The sequence below is a fragment of the Schistocerca americana genome, chromosome 2 (assembly GCF_021461395.2).
Source record: "Schistocerca americana isolate TAMUIC-IGC-003095 chromosome 2, iqSchAmer2.1, whole genome shotgun sequence".
Taxonomy (NCBI): Eukaryota; Metazoa; Arthropoda; class Insecta; order Orthoptera; family Acrididae; genus Schistocerca; species Schistocerca americana.
In genome coordinates, this window is record NC_060120.1 from 1,106,797,432 (window position 1) to 1,106,813,070 (window position 15,639).

General features: G+C 42.5%; 1 protein-coding gene across 1 annotated transcript in view; it reads left to right on the plus strand.

The window, feature by feature from the left end:
* Positions 1 to 15,639, plus strand: part of LOC124594708 (PDF receptor-like) — a 371,973-nt gene that overhangs the window by 169,330 nt on the left and 187,004 nt on the right. The gene's annotated exons all lie outside the window — the stretch shown is intronic.

Here is a 15,639-nt window from a genome sequence, read left to right on the forward strand (position 1 = left end):
CTGCAAAATGTTTACTATACTCAAAACTGGTAAATGCTTTCATTGGCTCTTACCTCGTTTTCGCCGATACCTGTATGGCATTTAGCATATTTTGTTTATTTCGGAATAAAATATTTATTTTCTTTAATAAAAGTAAATGAACTTAAAAATATTGCATCAGCTCTTGACTCTTGCTATAAACAGTAAATAAAGATATGTTGAGGTGTTTTATTAAAACATTTTTGTCAAAACCATAAAAACTAATTAACTTGGAATCAGTCTTCTGGCACTTAGTCTGTTATTGACTGGTTCAAATGGCTCTGAGCACTATGGGACTTAACAACTGTGGTCATCAGTCCCCTAGAACTTAGAACTACTTAAACCTAACCAACCTAAGGACATCACACACATCCCTGCCCGAGGCAGGATTCGAACCTGCGACCGTAGCGGTCGCGCGGTTCAAGACTGTAGCGCTTAGAACCGCTCGACCACCCAGGCCGGCTAGTCTGTTACTGATTTCCACTCTACATATGCAGGACAAAGTGCGTTATTTACTCCTCGTTGACTGAAATAGCTGTAGTCAGCGGTGTTGCAAGGACTTGCCTCACCTTTATATATATATATATATATATATATATATATATATATATATATATATATATATATATATAAAACAGCGAGGTTTACTGACGTCACAGCTCTTATTAAATATTTATCACCATCGTTCGAACGTAGTGGTTCTTATATTTCTTCCTTAGATATTTATTTGTGACGAGAATCGACTGAGTGCATTTATACACTGGCAGAATAAAAATCGCAACACCAAGAAATAATTAATGTGGAGAAATGAAATTTCGGTAATATATATCACAGACTAACGTAAGTCCGAGGTAAGCCATTGAAAATGTGAAACGTTGGTGCATTAATAACGGTGTAATTGCCAGAATGTTGCATGCAAGTACGCAGACGCGCGTACATTATGCTTTACACGTTCCTGGTGTCAGTTCGTGGACTGGAGTTTCATGCTTGTTGCTCTTGATCGGTCAATAGAGGGACGGTTAACACTGTTGATGACGCTGGAGATGCCCCATATGTGCTCGACTGGAGGCAGATCTCGTGGTAGAGCAGGTCAAGGCAATATGTCGACACTGTGTTGAGCATCTTGGGTTGCACCATCCATATGCGGGCGAGCGTTGTCCTGCTGGAAAACACACCCAGGAATGCTGTTCAAGAATGACAATATAATAGGTCGAATCACCGGATCGACGTACAAATTTGCAGTTAGGGTGCATGGGATAACTATGAGAGTGCTCCTGTCATACGAAATCGCACCCAAGATAATAACTGCAGGTGTAAGTCCAGTGTGTCTAGCATGCAGACAGGTTGGCTGCACGCCCACAGCTGACCTAGTTTTAATCAACATACATCCAACATTGGCAGTGAGGCAGAACCAGATTTCATCAGAAAACGCAACGCACTACCATCCTGCCCTTCAATTAGCTCTCGTTTCACACCATTGAAGTCGCCAGTAACGGTGGTTTGTGGTCAGTGGAGTGTATGCTACAGGGTGTCTGGCTCGAGCTGTCTTTGAAATAACCCATTTCTAATGTTATGTCAATGTGGTGGCAAGTGGTATTAAAACGGCTGTTGCAGATACAGTAGGATGCGCCAGAGCCATACGCGAACACAATGGTCTTCCGTCTCGGTAATGCCACGTGGCCATTCGGAGCCCGGTCTTCTTGCGACGTTACATTCTCGCGAGCACTGATGGCAACAATCACGTACAGTGGCTACATTCCTGCCAAGTCTTTCTGCAGTATGGTAGAAGGAACATCCATCTTCACATAGCCCTATTACACGACCACGATCGATCTCAACGACGTGTTGATAACGGCGTCTTTATTGCCTTAAAGGCATTATTAATCAGCATCAACTCACAGCGTCCTATATAGATATCTAACGCTCATGATTGTTACCGCGTGTATTTAACCCTGCTGTTCTACTTGTGTCTGTATGACCCCAAATAGTTATAAATTTCGTTTCCTATTACTTACGTATCAAAATAACTATATGAAATTTGGTGGCTTTGTCCGAAAATTCAAGGGCACTACGTGGTTAAAACAGTTTTAAAATATTTTAAGTCATCTGGACATAAACCTTAACAGTTACATAAGTAATGTTAAGATCAATGTGACCCGACATTAATATGATTACTCTAAAGACAAATACTTTCTGGTTGTCTCATATTTTATAGTAATAACGACTTTCATCGTTCATGCTTACTCTCAATGTGGTGTCACCGCCAGACACCACACTTGCTAGATGGTAGCCTTTAAATCGGCCGCGGTCCGTTAGTATGCATTGGACCCGCGTGTCGCCACTATCAGTGATTGCAGACCGAGCGCCGCCACACGGAAGGTCTAGAGACACTTTCTAGCACTCGCCCCAGTTGTACAGCCGACTTTGCTAGCGATGGTTCACTGACTACATACTCTCTCATCTGCAGAGACGATAGTTTAGCATAGCCTTCAGCTACGTCGTTTGCTACGACCTAGTAAGCGCCATATTCAGTTACTAGAAGGTATTCTGAGCAGATAATATTGTGAATCATGTACCGTCAAGAGCGCCGTTCATCATTAATGGATTAAAGTTAAGTATCAAACTAATTACGTCCGCTTTCTGAATTATAATTCCTTGTCATGTTCCAGACCTCACGTCAGTATAGTCCTTCCCTCCTCACGCCAGCCTGCGTGAGCTAAACGCTTGCATTTCGGCCTCCATTAGTAACACGCTGTTGGCTCAACACTCAACATTCAACAGGTCAACAAAGGCGCTGCGTGTACGGCAATGGACTTGTCATTACGACTTGTCAGTTTTTCGAATTATCCATTGTTTCTGCTCAGTTTTTGTTCTCTATCATTTGTGATTAGTCTGAGTTGTGACATCATGGCGATTACATCACTGACCAACGCTGAGTTGGAAGAAACAGTAAATAACTCGGCAGGCGAAGGATAACTTTCTGAGTTCGAAGATGACGTCAGTAATGCATTTGAAAACCAGTGTTCTGATGACATTGACAACTGTTCACAGTCTGTTCAAAGTAGTGTACAGACTTCTATTTCTAAAAACGGGAACACAGATCGGCAGTAACAGCCACTAGCACAACACGCCCCCCTACCTGCTTCGAACGTCGTCAGTTGTAAGCTTAGAGTGACTAGAGAAGCGAGCAGCAGAATAAGTGATGTAGAAAGTTCGTCTGAAGTAATATTTTCAACAGAACTTCAGAATATAATAATAGAGATGTCAAATGATGTGATGACAACGAGTTTGCGGGAGGGGAAAGACGACGTACTGATAAACTGACGCCGGCCGCTGTGGTCGACCGGTTCTAGGCGCTTCAGTCCGGAACCGCGCTGCTGCTACGGTCGCAGGTTCGAATCCTGCCTCGGGAATGGATGTGTGTGATGTCCTTCTAAGTCTAGGGGACTGATGACCTCAGATGTTAAGTCCCATAGCGCTCAGAGCCATTTTAACCATTTTTGATAAACTTGCAGCAATTCGCAGTACCTGGGAGAAGTGGTTAGAAGTCCATGCTAAACTGTATAATCCACGGGAAAATATGACCATCTACGAGCAGCTGGTGGCATTTAGAGGTCGCTGTCTATTCAAGCAGTACATTCCAAGCAAACCGGCAAAATATGGTATCAAGACAATGTGACAGGAAATTTTCAGATGTACTGAAAGTCCAAATTTAAACAGGAAAGGAGAGTAGAGCGGTACCAGAAAAAAATCACGGAATGAGAGTAGTTGCTGATCTTACCTCTGCTTTGCGAGGTCAGAATGTAGCATGTGACGATTTTTTTACGTCATACAGTTTGGGACAGCTGCTCCTGAAATGGAAACTTACAATGTTACGAATCGTAAGCAAAAATAAGCCAGAACGTCCACAAAATATGATCGTCAAGGAGATTCATAGCTCTTCATTTTAATTCAGAAGTGACACTACGGTGGTCAATTATATTACTAAGAGCAATAAGAATGTAGTAATGAGCACTCTCCACCATGATGTGGAAATAAGTGACAGGGCTGATAAGAAGCCGAAAATTGTTGTATATCATAATTCAGCCAAAGGTTCTGTAGGCACTCTCTATCAGGTAACAGGTACATGTACACGCAAACGAAAAACCAATAGACGGCCAATGATAGTTTTCGACAAGATTCTTCATGCTGCTGTTTATAACGCATACGTCTTGTGGACTTCGAATGACCCTAAGTATAGTGCAGGAAAATTGATTAGAAGGAGAATATTTTTGGAGGAACTTGGAAAGTCTTTGGTTGCAGAGCACCTTGCATCAAGCGGGCATTTTCCAAGGACAGAAGATTCTTTGAGAATGGTGACGGGCATCGAAGATCTTGAAGGAGTGGCAGGTGTGGCCAAATCAGTAACAAGGAATTTTACTAAACGAGCACACTGTAAGTTCTGTCCTTCAAGCAATGACAATAAAGCAAACATGTTGTGTGGAAGGTGTAATCAACAATTATGCAAAACACGGGTGACCTACTTGTGCCCAAACTGCAGTGAGTAAGAAGGAAAGAAAGTGACATGAGCGGACGGACAGATAGTTGTCGAGAATGACTTATTATTATTAATACTAATATTATTATTGTTGTTATTATTGCTACTATTATTATTCTCGCTATGATCATTAAAAACATACTGTAATATAACAACAAAGTCGATGGCTTACATACGAAAAATACCTAAGTCTATGTGTAGAAATTTTTTTCAGTGTTTTATTATGTTGGGTCTTATTGACCCGAGTGGTACATTTGCATAGGGAAAGTGAACGGAACTGTAGGGTTAAAGTGAACGTGTTTTACGTCCTCATAGAACAGAGATTATCTTCCATATGCAGAAGCACGCCTACCAACTTTCGATTATGTCTGACAACTCCTACTTCTTTTCGCAGTCTGGGCTCTACATCGAAAAATAGCTTTAAGATTACTAGAAAAATAAAAAGCAGTCAAATCGGCCAACTGTGTTTTCACTGCCTTGATTTCGTAGCTTTCACATTATTATGTTCCGATGCAATAGTTTACAACGAGAATGACTATGTTCGATTCGTCCATTACGTTCACTACGCCCAACGTTACTCCACTCTCTTTACATCGTAACTTTCAAATTACTTTGTGAGCTGATAGTTCGCGAGAGGGAGCAGTCTAATATATTTATATTTTAAGTTTACAGTCCGTAATATGAATAGAAAACAATCCGCTTTATACAGAAAAATCATGATTTAAAGCTGCTACTATGAACACGTCACACCCTCGCTCACGTACGACAATGATGCCACTGCACTTTCCCAAGACTTCTTTGTTACAGATTTACATAACGACCTCTTGATACATTTCAAAGATCGTCTCTCCCAAAGAATATTAAATAGATTACACTCTTTTAAACATTTGGCAAAATCATCATGTCATGCACGTGGAAATATTTTAACCACAGAGAAGCATCAAATGAAAAACAGCAAAACACAAAACCTACACTATTGCAGATCTGTTTGATGTGAAAAAAAAAGATAAAGCAAAAACAGATGAGGAAACTTCCACTTGTAGTCGCTTGACAGCCTGGAGGCGGAGACGACTGGCTCTGCGTTGTATATTGAGATATTTATTTACAATATCTTTGAGAGCTTTCCTTTGTGGGTACATATGCAAACGGCCAGTTAAAGGCGACAGCTCATATAAATTAGTAGTGGCTTCAGATATCAAATTGAATGTGATGTGTCTCGATGATGAACTAGTTGTGCCAAATTCTGCAATTAATAGGGCACGGAATTTCCCTGACACGTCAGAGCAGCCACCTGAGAAATAGCGTGCAAGAGTTCTTACATCAACACATTCACAGAGGACGGCTATGAATAAAGCTCTAACTAATTGGAAGACCTTTATCCCAGCACAGCAGAGAACTGTCTTCCTACGGAGAGCTATTTCGACGCCTGGGATGTGACCTTCCCGGCAGGGCGCTTACAAAACGCTACCCAATCAGCGTGCAAATTATCTCAGGCTGCGTTCGTAAGCCTTACGCACAGAAACGCAGTTAATGCAGATGTTATTCATAAAACTAATAAAAGCATCTGTCTCACTAAATGCATTTATTTCTACGAAAATTACAGGCACTGTCGATATTTCAATCTGTAAGAGCTTATAGAACAGTTCGTTTCTCATGGTGCGCGATTCCTTTATTTACGGCGGCTTTTCTCTTCTATTTAATGTTACAAAAGGGTGTAATGTCTGCCTACACATCCACAGAAAACTCCTATTTGACACTGGTTTGCGTGCTCTTTTTATATATTTACAGCTGAAACAGCAGAATTTTCCAAGTGACGCGAATATATACGTGACGATCACACTGATGCTTTCTTTTTCTCTTGTCTAATCTGGATTTACAATTATTTAATACTTTACAGGTAACTTTCATGCATGTTTTGTTCCTTAAATATGTGTTTGCGTACATCACTGTTTGTCTGTGTGTGAAGATGAAATAGCTAAGACACCATCTGGTCTGCAAGGGCTTGGAGTGGTGAGTGGGGAGTGGGGGAGATTAGAAGAATAGATAGGCGGAAGGCACAGAATCCATAGTGCAAGTATGAACAGAAAAAAACAGTAAGGAATTTCTATACGATAATATACAGGATGAAGAAAAATTTGCACTTCCGGACTTCGCATCGCGATTCCTCACATACTGGCAATACAAAAACGTCTGTCACAAAATTTCGTCCAGCGGATATATCGGGCAGTAAATGGAAGTTACAGATTGCCAGTCTGGCAACACTATAGTTACGTGTAGGCGAACTACCTCTGTCAGCAGACGCATCAGCGTTTTGTAGTTGGTGCAGTGGATACAGGCGGTCGAGGGTTCAATTGTGGGTTGGGGGTGTTTGTTTCCATTTGCTAAAAGTAGTCTGCATGGTGTGGTCGTGATACAGCGATAGCAGTGGGTCTTCTACAAACCATTTGCAATTAAGTATTACGAACTCAGGAATGCGAGTACAATCGTTTTCATTTGTCAGCTTTTAAAGAAGCCTTTTGAACGTCGTGGACGTGAACTATTTCGCGCCACTGCATCTACTGGATTACAAACCTGTTTTCTGTGTGGTCTTCCCCGATAGTCCTATTGAAATAATTTGCAAAGCACGTTGGTAGCCCTACTGGTAACATAAGACCCTAAAAAATGGAATTGGCCTGAACGTGACGAGAATAATAGTTAGTATTAACTGATGGGACCATTGGGAGAAGATACACAGGAAAGACATTTAGAATCTAGTAGACGCAGTGGTGCGAAAGAATTCGTGTGCACGACATGCTTGAAAGCTGACCAATGAAACGATTGTATTTCCATTTCTGTGTTCGTATTACGTAACTGCAAATCTTTTGTAGAAGACCGACTGTAATCGCTGTATGACGATTAAGACCCCAAATACCATACCTGGCAGACTACTTTTAGCAAATAAAAACAAATAATTCACATTGCAGAATCGAACCTGGACCACTTGCATGCTAACCCAAAACGCCATTTATAGCACGAATTGCACACCACTACTGCCGTACCCTGACAGAGGTAGTTCGCCTACGCGTGATTACAGTTCTGCCAGATTGGCGATCTTTAACGTCCATTTATTGCCAGAAATATACGCAGGACGAAATTTTGTGACAGACATTTTTGTTTTGACAGTGTGTGAGGAATCGCGCTGCGAAGTTCGAGTGCGCGAATTTTCCTCCACCATGTGTATACAGGGTGTTCATGTTTACTGAGCCGCGCGGGGTAGCCGCGAGGTCTGGGGCGCCTTGCACGGTCCGCGCGGTTCCTCCCACCGGAGGTTCGACTCCCCACTCGGGCATGGGTGTGGTGTCCTTCGGGTAAGTTCGTTTAAGTTGGATTAAGTAGTGTGTAAGCTTAGGGACCGATGACCTTAGCAGTTTGGTCCCATAAGATCTTACCACAGATTTATAATTTTTTTCTTAACTGAAGACACTGAAATATCTCGAGAATTACACGTCGGATCACAAAAAGTTGTAATTCCAATTTGTTTGTCTCGGGGGGGGGGGGGGGGGGGGGCGTCCAACGATAGCACACTCCACCTACCAGTCGGCGCCGTGCGTGGGTGGCGGTGGTAACTTTGAAATTTCAATAGGAACCGCATTCTTTTTATTGCAGATGACGACTGTACTGCAAAATCTACATACGTTTCGTCTGAAGCATTTTCTGCGTTTAGCCACTGATGGCGCTGTAGTCGGAGGAATAGAAGTGGCCACACAGTCGTAATTTACGAGACGCTGCTCAATGGTCCTTGAATTCCCAGTGACACGTGGGACCTCACCTCGTTCCTACGAGGATATAACAGGCCAGTATTTCATAACTTCTAATTGGAAACCCCCATTCGCAACGTTAGGTTTCTCCGGCATATCGAACAGGTACTAGAAGCGCGCACCGCGCCCGTGTCTAGAGGCGACCGCTGCTGTACTTTTCCAATAAGAGTAGGCGTCCAAACGTAGCACCGCCAACTTCCGTAAACTTCGTGCTCCGCTGTTCAAATGACCGTACCCAGGATGGAAGTGTATGTGCTACAATGTCAGCACAGGCGTTTCTGGTTGTGGTGGACCATGACTTCACGTCCTGTTAGCACTTGCTGGTACACCTTATCTTTTAAATGTCTCCGAAGCAAGAAGTCGGTCGACGTTAATTCCGGCGACCTAGCGCACCACACCTGCCGACGCACCAACCAGTGTAAACAAAGAGCAATCGTCGTGCGAAACCACATACGTTGTCTAATGTGCAGGGCCACTTCCTGCAACACTGCCGGACCGTCCCTGTTCCGAAAACGTTCGATATTTGCGTCCATTCAACATACCGTCCATAAAATACCGACCAGTGAAGTTATTCCCCCTATGAGATCACACCATACGTTAACAGCGAACCTTGTGTGCAACAATCTCCAAAGGTTATTGATCAATGTACTTAAAAAATTTTGTTGATGCTCTAATTGACATTTGGAGGGGCACAGGTAGTATATGTTTGTAAAAAATTACGTACAAATTTCCTGTCCACCTTACGTAACCAGTTGGGATTGTCTACACTCCAGTAATTCATGGTATGCTCGTTAACGTTTCCATGGTTTGCTTATGCACATAGGTTCTTCGAAGATAGCACCGCAGCAAACAAAGTGGGAGTCGTCTGCATTTTCGAACGAGTTCCTGAACATCTACCTGCTTCCTTCTTTCGTCGAGTGGCGCAGTGGTTAGCACACTGGACTCGCATTCGGGAGGACGACGGTTCAATCCCGTCTCCGGCCATCCTGATTTAGGTTTTCCGTGATTTCCCTAAATCGCTTCAGGCAAATGCCGGGATGGTTCCTTTGAAAGGGCACGGCCGATTTCCTTCCCCATCCTTCCCTCACCCGAGCTTGCGCTCCGTCTCTAATGACCTCGTTGTCGACGGGACGTTGAACACTATGCCCCTCTTCCTCCTCTTTCGTCGATCAAAAATGTTCAAATGTGTGTGAATTTCTAAGGATCAAACTGCTGAGTTCATCGATCCCCAGTTTTACACACTAGTTAAACTAACTTACGCTAAGAACAACACACACACCCATGCCCGAGGGAGGACTCGAACCTTATGGGGGATGAGCCGCGCAGTCCATGGCATGGCGCCTCAAACCGTGCGGCTACTCCGCCCAGCTTTCCTCGATCAGCTGTAGTACTTTATCTGTTATACATGGATTCTTCTCTTCTATCTTTCATGTATTTACGGTTTTCTTTCCAACTTCCGTGATTTCCCTCTTTAAAGACGTTCATTCGTCTTCAAATGCACTGCATACTGAGCTGTCCGTTACCGCTGTGTCTACAGCCTCAGTGAACTTCAAGTGTATCTCTTCATTCTTTAGTACTTCCGTATCCGGCTTCTTTATTTACTGATTCTTCCTTGAACTTCAGCCAACTCTTCATCATTACTACATTGCGACCTGAGAGTATATCTACTCCTGGGTTCGCCTTACAATCCAATATCTGATTTCGGAATCTCTGCCTGAAATCTTGCCGTGTGTTGCAGCCGTTTCTAAGTATATCGCCTTCTCTTGTTATTCTTGGATAGAGTATTCGCTATTACTAGCTAAAATTTATTGCATAACCCAATTAGCCTTTCTCGTCCCTCGTCTCTATTACCAAGCCCATATTCTACTGTTAACCAAATATTGTTGTCGATATTGGTCTGCTGTCGATTCTAATGAGAACAACCCTATCAGTGGAATGTTCATAGTATCCCGCTCTCTGTCGTACTCCCGTATCCTGCTCCCGTTATACCATTTTATGCAGCTGTTGATATCATCCTATACTCTTTTGATTGGTTGGTTGGTTGATTTTGGGGAGGGGACCAAACAGCAAGGTCATCGGTCCCATCGGATTAGAAAAAGATGGGGAAGGAAGACGACCGTGCCCTTTCAGAGGAACCATCCCGGCATTTGCTTGAAGCGGTTTAGGGAAATAAAAGAAAACCTTAATCAGGATGGCCGGAGGCGGGTTTACCCAGTCGTTCTCCCGAACAAGAGTCCAGTATACTAACCACTCCGCTACATCACTCGGTCGTTTGACCAGAATCCGAGATCCGAATGGAGGACTAGACCAGAATCTATTGCCATTGGAGAGATCATCATGACACTTTCTCAGTTACCAGGCCACATGTCCTGTGGATACACGTAATTTGCCTTCAATGCAGTGGTTTCCGTTGTCTTCTGCGTCCTCATGCCGTTGATCATTGCTGATTCTTCCACCTTTAGGGTCAGTTTCCCATCCTAAGGACAAGAGGGTACACTGAACCTCTATTCGCACCTCCACCGTCTTTGACAAGGACGTTGGCTGAATGAGGGCGATTTCTTATGCCTGAAGTTTTCGGCCGCCGGCCGCGGTGGTCTAGCGGTTCAGGCGCTCGGTTCGGAACCGCGGGACTCCTACGGTCACAGGTTCGAATCCTGCCTCGGGCATGGATGTGTGTGATGTCCTTAGGTTAGTTAGGTTTAAGTAGTTCTAAGTTCTAGGGGACTGATGACCACAGATGTTAAGTCCCATAGTGCTCAGAGCCATTTGGACCATTTTGAAGTTTTCGGCCGCCATTGCTGATGGCTTTTATTCAGAATTTAAGCGGTGGTGGGGCTCTAACCGGGAACGAGGACATTTAGATCAGTAATGAAAGACGGTACCCTAGACCACGGGTTCATGCTGACTTGCAATTGTCAGATTGTCTTTCAGACGAAACTGATGATTCTAAAATACCTCTGGATGAGGAAAACTTCATTTCGAGTGGAATTCGTTTTTTGGATTGTTATACTATCTGAATTTTCATGATGTTACGTACTCTTTTTCTTCTTATTGACAGCAATAATTTATTCAATTGAGTAACAATATGTCCAATAAGGAAATCAGCAATTCTGTAGTGTGTAGCATGTAATGCTTCAATGCATGTTTCATTTGGAATGCTAGAGGACTTGGGTTAGTTTTCCTGGCGCCCATCAGCGTCTGAATCTGTGCTACTTTCATGATCAGAGAGGGCTTCGTCTTCAAGCCATTCAGCTGCTTCCAAATTTCGGTCACTTTCGGTGACACCTGATGAAGTCCTTTTGTTCGTTATCTGTAGCTTGGTATCTTACGTACTTATTCTATTTATGAAACAAAACATGTTAACATGATATCATTCTGGCATTGAGAAATACCTAACCTTTAACTGAGTGCTCTAACTTCCAACTTTCATAGTAGTTCTGACTGCTCAAGAGAGTGTGTGTTGCCTGTAACCTAGTTTCTTTAAAACGCCGGTGAAGTAAAGGTTAAATAAACTGCTGTAAAGATTGCTGATTCGATAAAGATTCTAAACGACCCCTGTTATGTGTTACACCTGTGGGATTACAAAATAGATAATATGAAGTAATTTATTTGACTAGTTACAAATAAAGTTTTTTTTCCGAAGAAAGTCAATTGTATTCCCAAGGATTACAAAGCATATGATCTGAAACAAACAAATTTCCACACGATTTAGTGAGAAAATGAAAGATTGCCGGGTCTAGAAGACCCTTTCTATGCATCTCTGGGTTAACAGCACCCGTTAAATTTTTGATGTGTAAAGTCTGGTTGCTGTACTGCATCTTGAGGTCACCGCGACGTTGTTTTGCAGCAAGTAAATGGAAGAGAGTAAGCCGATCGTACTGTCCTGACGTACCCCGATACAGAGGATCTTCGACTGCTACACCGGCTATCACGTCCTCCAGACTTCACCGGAAACATCTGGAAACTGGGACTCCGCAACTCGCCAGCCAACACAGAGCAGCAGCATGGAGTGACGTGCCCGTACCTGTCATCCTAGCTCCGGAACCAGCGCGACTCGATGCCCAGGTGACTTGGGGCCGCTGCTGCTGCCACAGGTGACACCTCTGTGTACTAAATGCCGAACCCTCTACACCAGGCACGGGCAGCTTCCGGGGACCCGTAGGCCTGATTGACTTGCGGGTGGTTAGTCACGTGAAGCGACCGCGGCGCCCGTAGTGCATCAAGTCAGAACCACAGCGCCCGTGACGTTACTGTATGTGGTGTAACGCATCGTTGCGATTGCCACTTCCTTTTTCCGAAGCGCCACGCCAATAAATTATATCTCAAATCTCGCGTTTTTCAGTTTACTTTCATTGTATGTTCACCCCACCTGCAGATGTTTCCAGTGATTCTTTACATAATTGCAAAATCATGCAACGTTGTCAGTAAAGAAACAATGGCGAGGACCCGTAAATAAAGGTAAACATCTGAAGGCAAGTTGCTAAGCATCTTGAAATGTCATCATGGAAAAATAAGCGTCTATAAAAGTAACTGGTTGCAGCTGATTTATTTCATAATCCCTATAATTATAAAGCTGCAATGTTCTAATTCGTATATAATCGGGAAGAATTATTTATTAATGTTAATAGGAGAAAGAACAAGAAAAAAATCAGCAATGAGACAGACAACCCCTAGTCAACAAGCAGTTGGAAGTAGCTTGAAATTTTTAGCCAGTGCCAGCTCATTACAGCGATTGAAATTTAGTGGTTTAATATCCACAAACACGATTAGCAAGCATTGTTTTGAAATATTCGTCCAAAAGTACTTTTAATGAGTGGTCGCATAGCCATGGGTTGTTTCTGTAACACAAAATAAATTAATCATCATTTCTTTGTTTATTTTAAAAAGTTTAAACGTCTAAAGCGCTTGAATTTAACGTATATAGGCTGTATTATTCAGAAGATAAACTGAAGAAGTATACGCAGTAGAACGGCGAGTATCCGAAGATGCGTCACAGGTGCAGTACTACGCGGGTACCACGCTCTCCCACGAGCTTCTTCCTGTGCTCGGACTCAAATGAATTTCACCGCCGGTTGTCTACAGGTGCTCTACAGCTTGCACCACCTACAAACTGAATCATGTATTCTTCATGCAACCAGTAACCCCCACCATCTACTTTTTAAGCAATTGGACGGCTTCAAGCTTCTGATTTCTTTGCAGATGAGTTACTTTTTAAGACCGTAAAACCTTTAAGGTAGAAGACGTGAAACCATAATTATATTCGTTTTGTTAGATTCGGAGAATTCACCCATAGAGTAACGAAAAACTCAAAACCAGAACTGGTAAACCAAGAAAGTGATAATCTCTTTATATTTTCAAAATACTCGCTATTGCTCTCATTATCAAACATGAGATGAGTAATGTCTGGGTAATTTGCGTTCCATTTTAAGAAAAGCTAGACTTTCACACATCACAATAATTATGACATCGTATTTCGTTAAATATCTGTCACAGGAATATACTGTTTTACAGATCATTCAGTGGTATGTGTTGATACTGTGTGCTAAACATACGGCGAATAGGGCTAGTAGTCAATAAGTAATAAATGCAGAACATCATGCGTGATGAACTTCTCCGGCATGAAGAGCAAAAGTTAGTAAGCCGTAAACGTCCATGATTTCATTATTTTATGCGAACACAGCAGGCAAATCTTTCGCAAAATATTTGAAACAATGTGTACAAATTGTTAGAAGTCTCTTAGTGTACACGTTCTCAAATACTTGATGAATGTAGTCTGGGAATATCCACGCAGTGAGTTGCACTGTCATAAGAGACATACACAGTATCAACTTTAAGAATGGACTTAATGTGTTAAACCTTTAACGGAAGACTATATCTCTTTTGAGTAGATTAAGATTAGATTTAAAATTTTTTAATTCGCCATTAACTGTATGAAATATGTGCAACTATTTCGGTCGTTTAGTAATACACAGCATTTCCCGGGAAGAATGCTTAGTATTCAGGGATATCTCAGGAATGATCTTCAAACAAAAAAAGTCTAGTAAATATGGGCTTTAAAATACATACCGTAAGAGCTATGGACACTTCTTTATCTATGATACTGTGAAACGAATGTCATCTATAGCAAGCTCTTTGGTTTCCTTTTTTAAGACGAGGTAATACAACCGAAAATAAAAAAAAAATTATTTTCTGGTAAACTAACTTGCATGGTTTACTTTAGCAGACATTGCCACTCATCAGTAATTACCTGTCCTCAGATTCCACAAACTTCCATGACGCCAAACGTCTCTGTCCTCAGATGCCACAGACTTCCACGCCGCCAGTCTTCTTCCGCCAGACCTTTCCCTTCCATGACTTTGACTACAGTTCCCTCCAAATTGTCTTCGGCCTCCAATAGCTTCTTCTCCTTGGCGGAAACCAATTGAGCGATCAACGCCATCATTGTTTGTCCCTCCATCCGTCCTTGTCCATCATATCTCAGTGCTCGAGCGTCAGTCCTCTACGTAATTGGTTTCACCGCATCCATTCATTCCTCAGTTGATCCAAGGAGGTCGCTCTCGTGCTACGCCGTAGCCCACCCACTTGGGTAGCTTCAATTCCCCCCTTTGTCTCTCGTTCAGTGTCCAAAAATTTGATCCATATGTTAGAATGCTTTCAATCGCAGCATATAACACTGTTTTCTTTGTTCGTCTGGCTATGTGCAAACTCCAAAACACTCCATTTAATTATCTAAGACCTACCGTCGATTGACTTATCCTTTGGGAGACGTCTACTTCGCATTGACCAGTGAACACACATAATTCAACACTTCCGCATTTCTTACCTGGCGAAACTCAAAAGTGAAATATCATACTTTGCGAACTCCAGCAGCAAGATATTCTGTTTTACCTATTTGTCTGTGAGCTGTGAGCACTTGTTTGGTACAAGAGAAGTGTTTCACTGCAATGAAGATGAACAAGAACTCATCGCCCTTAAGGCATGAGCTTTACAGCCCATGTTTACTGTATATTTTTTTCTTCTTTTGGCGCGTACTAGCAACTGTTACAGTATGGAAAGCAAAGAGCGTGTCATAGAAGAGAAGTGCTTCACAGCATCGAAGGTAAACAAGTGGTCATAACTGCTAACGTATGCATTTTAGAGCTCAAGGTTTCTGTCATATCCCTGAATATTGACCATTCCTCTTGGGACACCCTACGCGGGTACTGCTCAGTTGGTAAAAATTTCGTTATTTACTATCCTTTGTGCTGTAATTTTAATGGCCGGCAGTGTAGTAAGCGCTTGCCACAA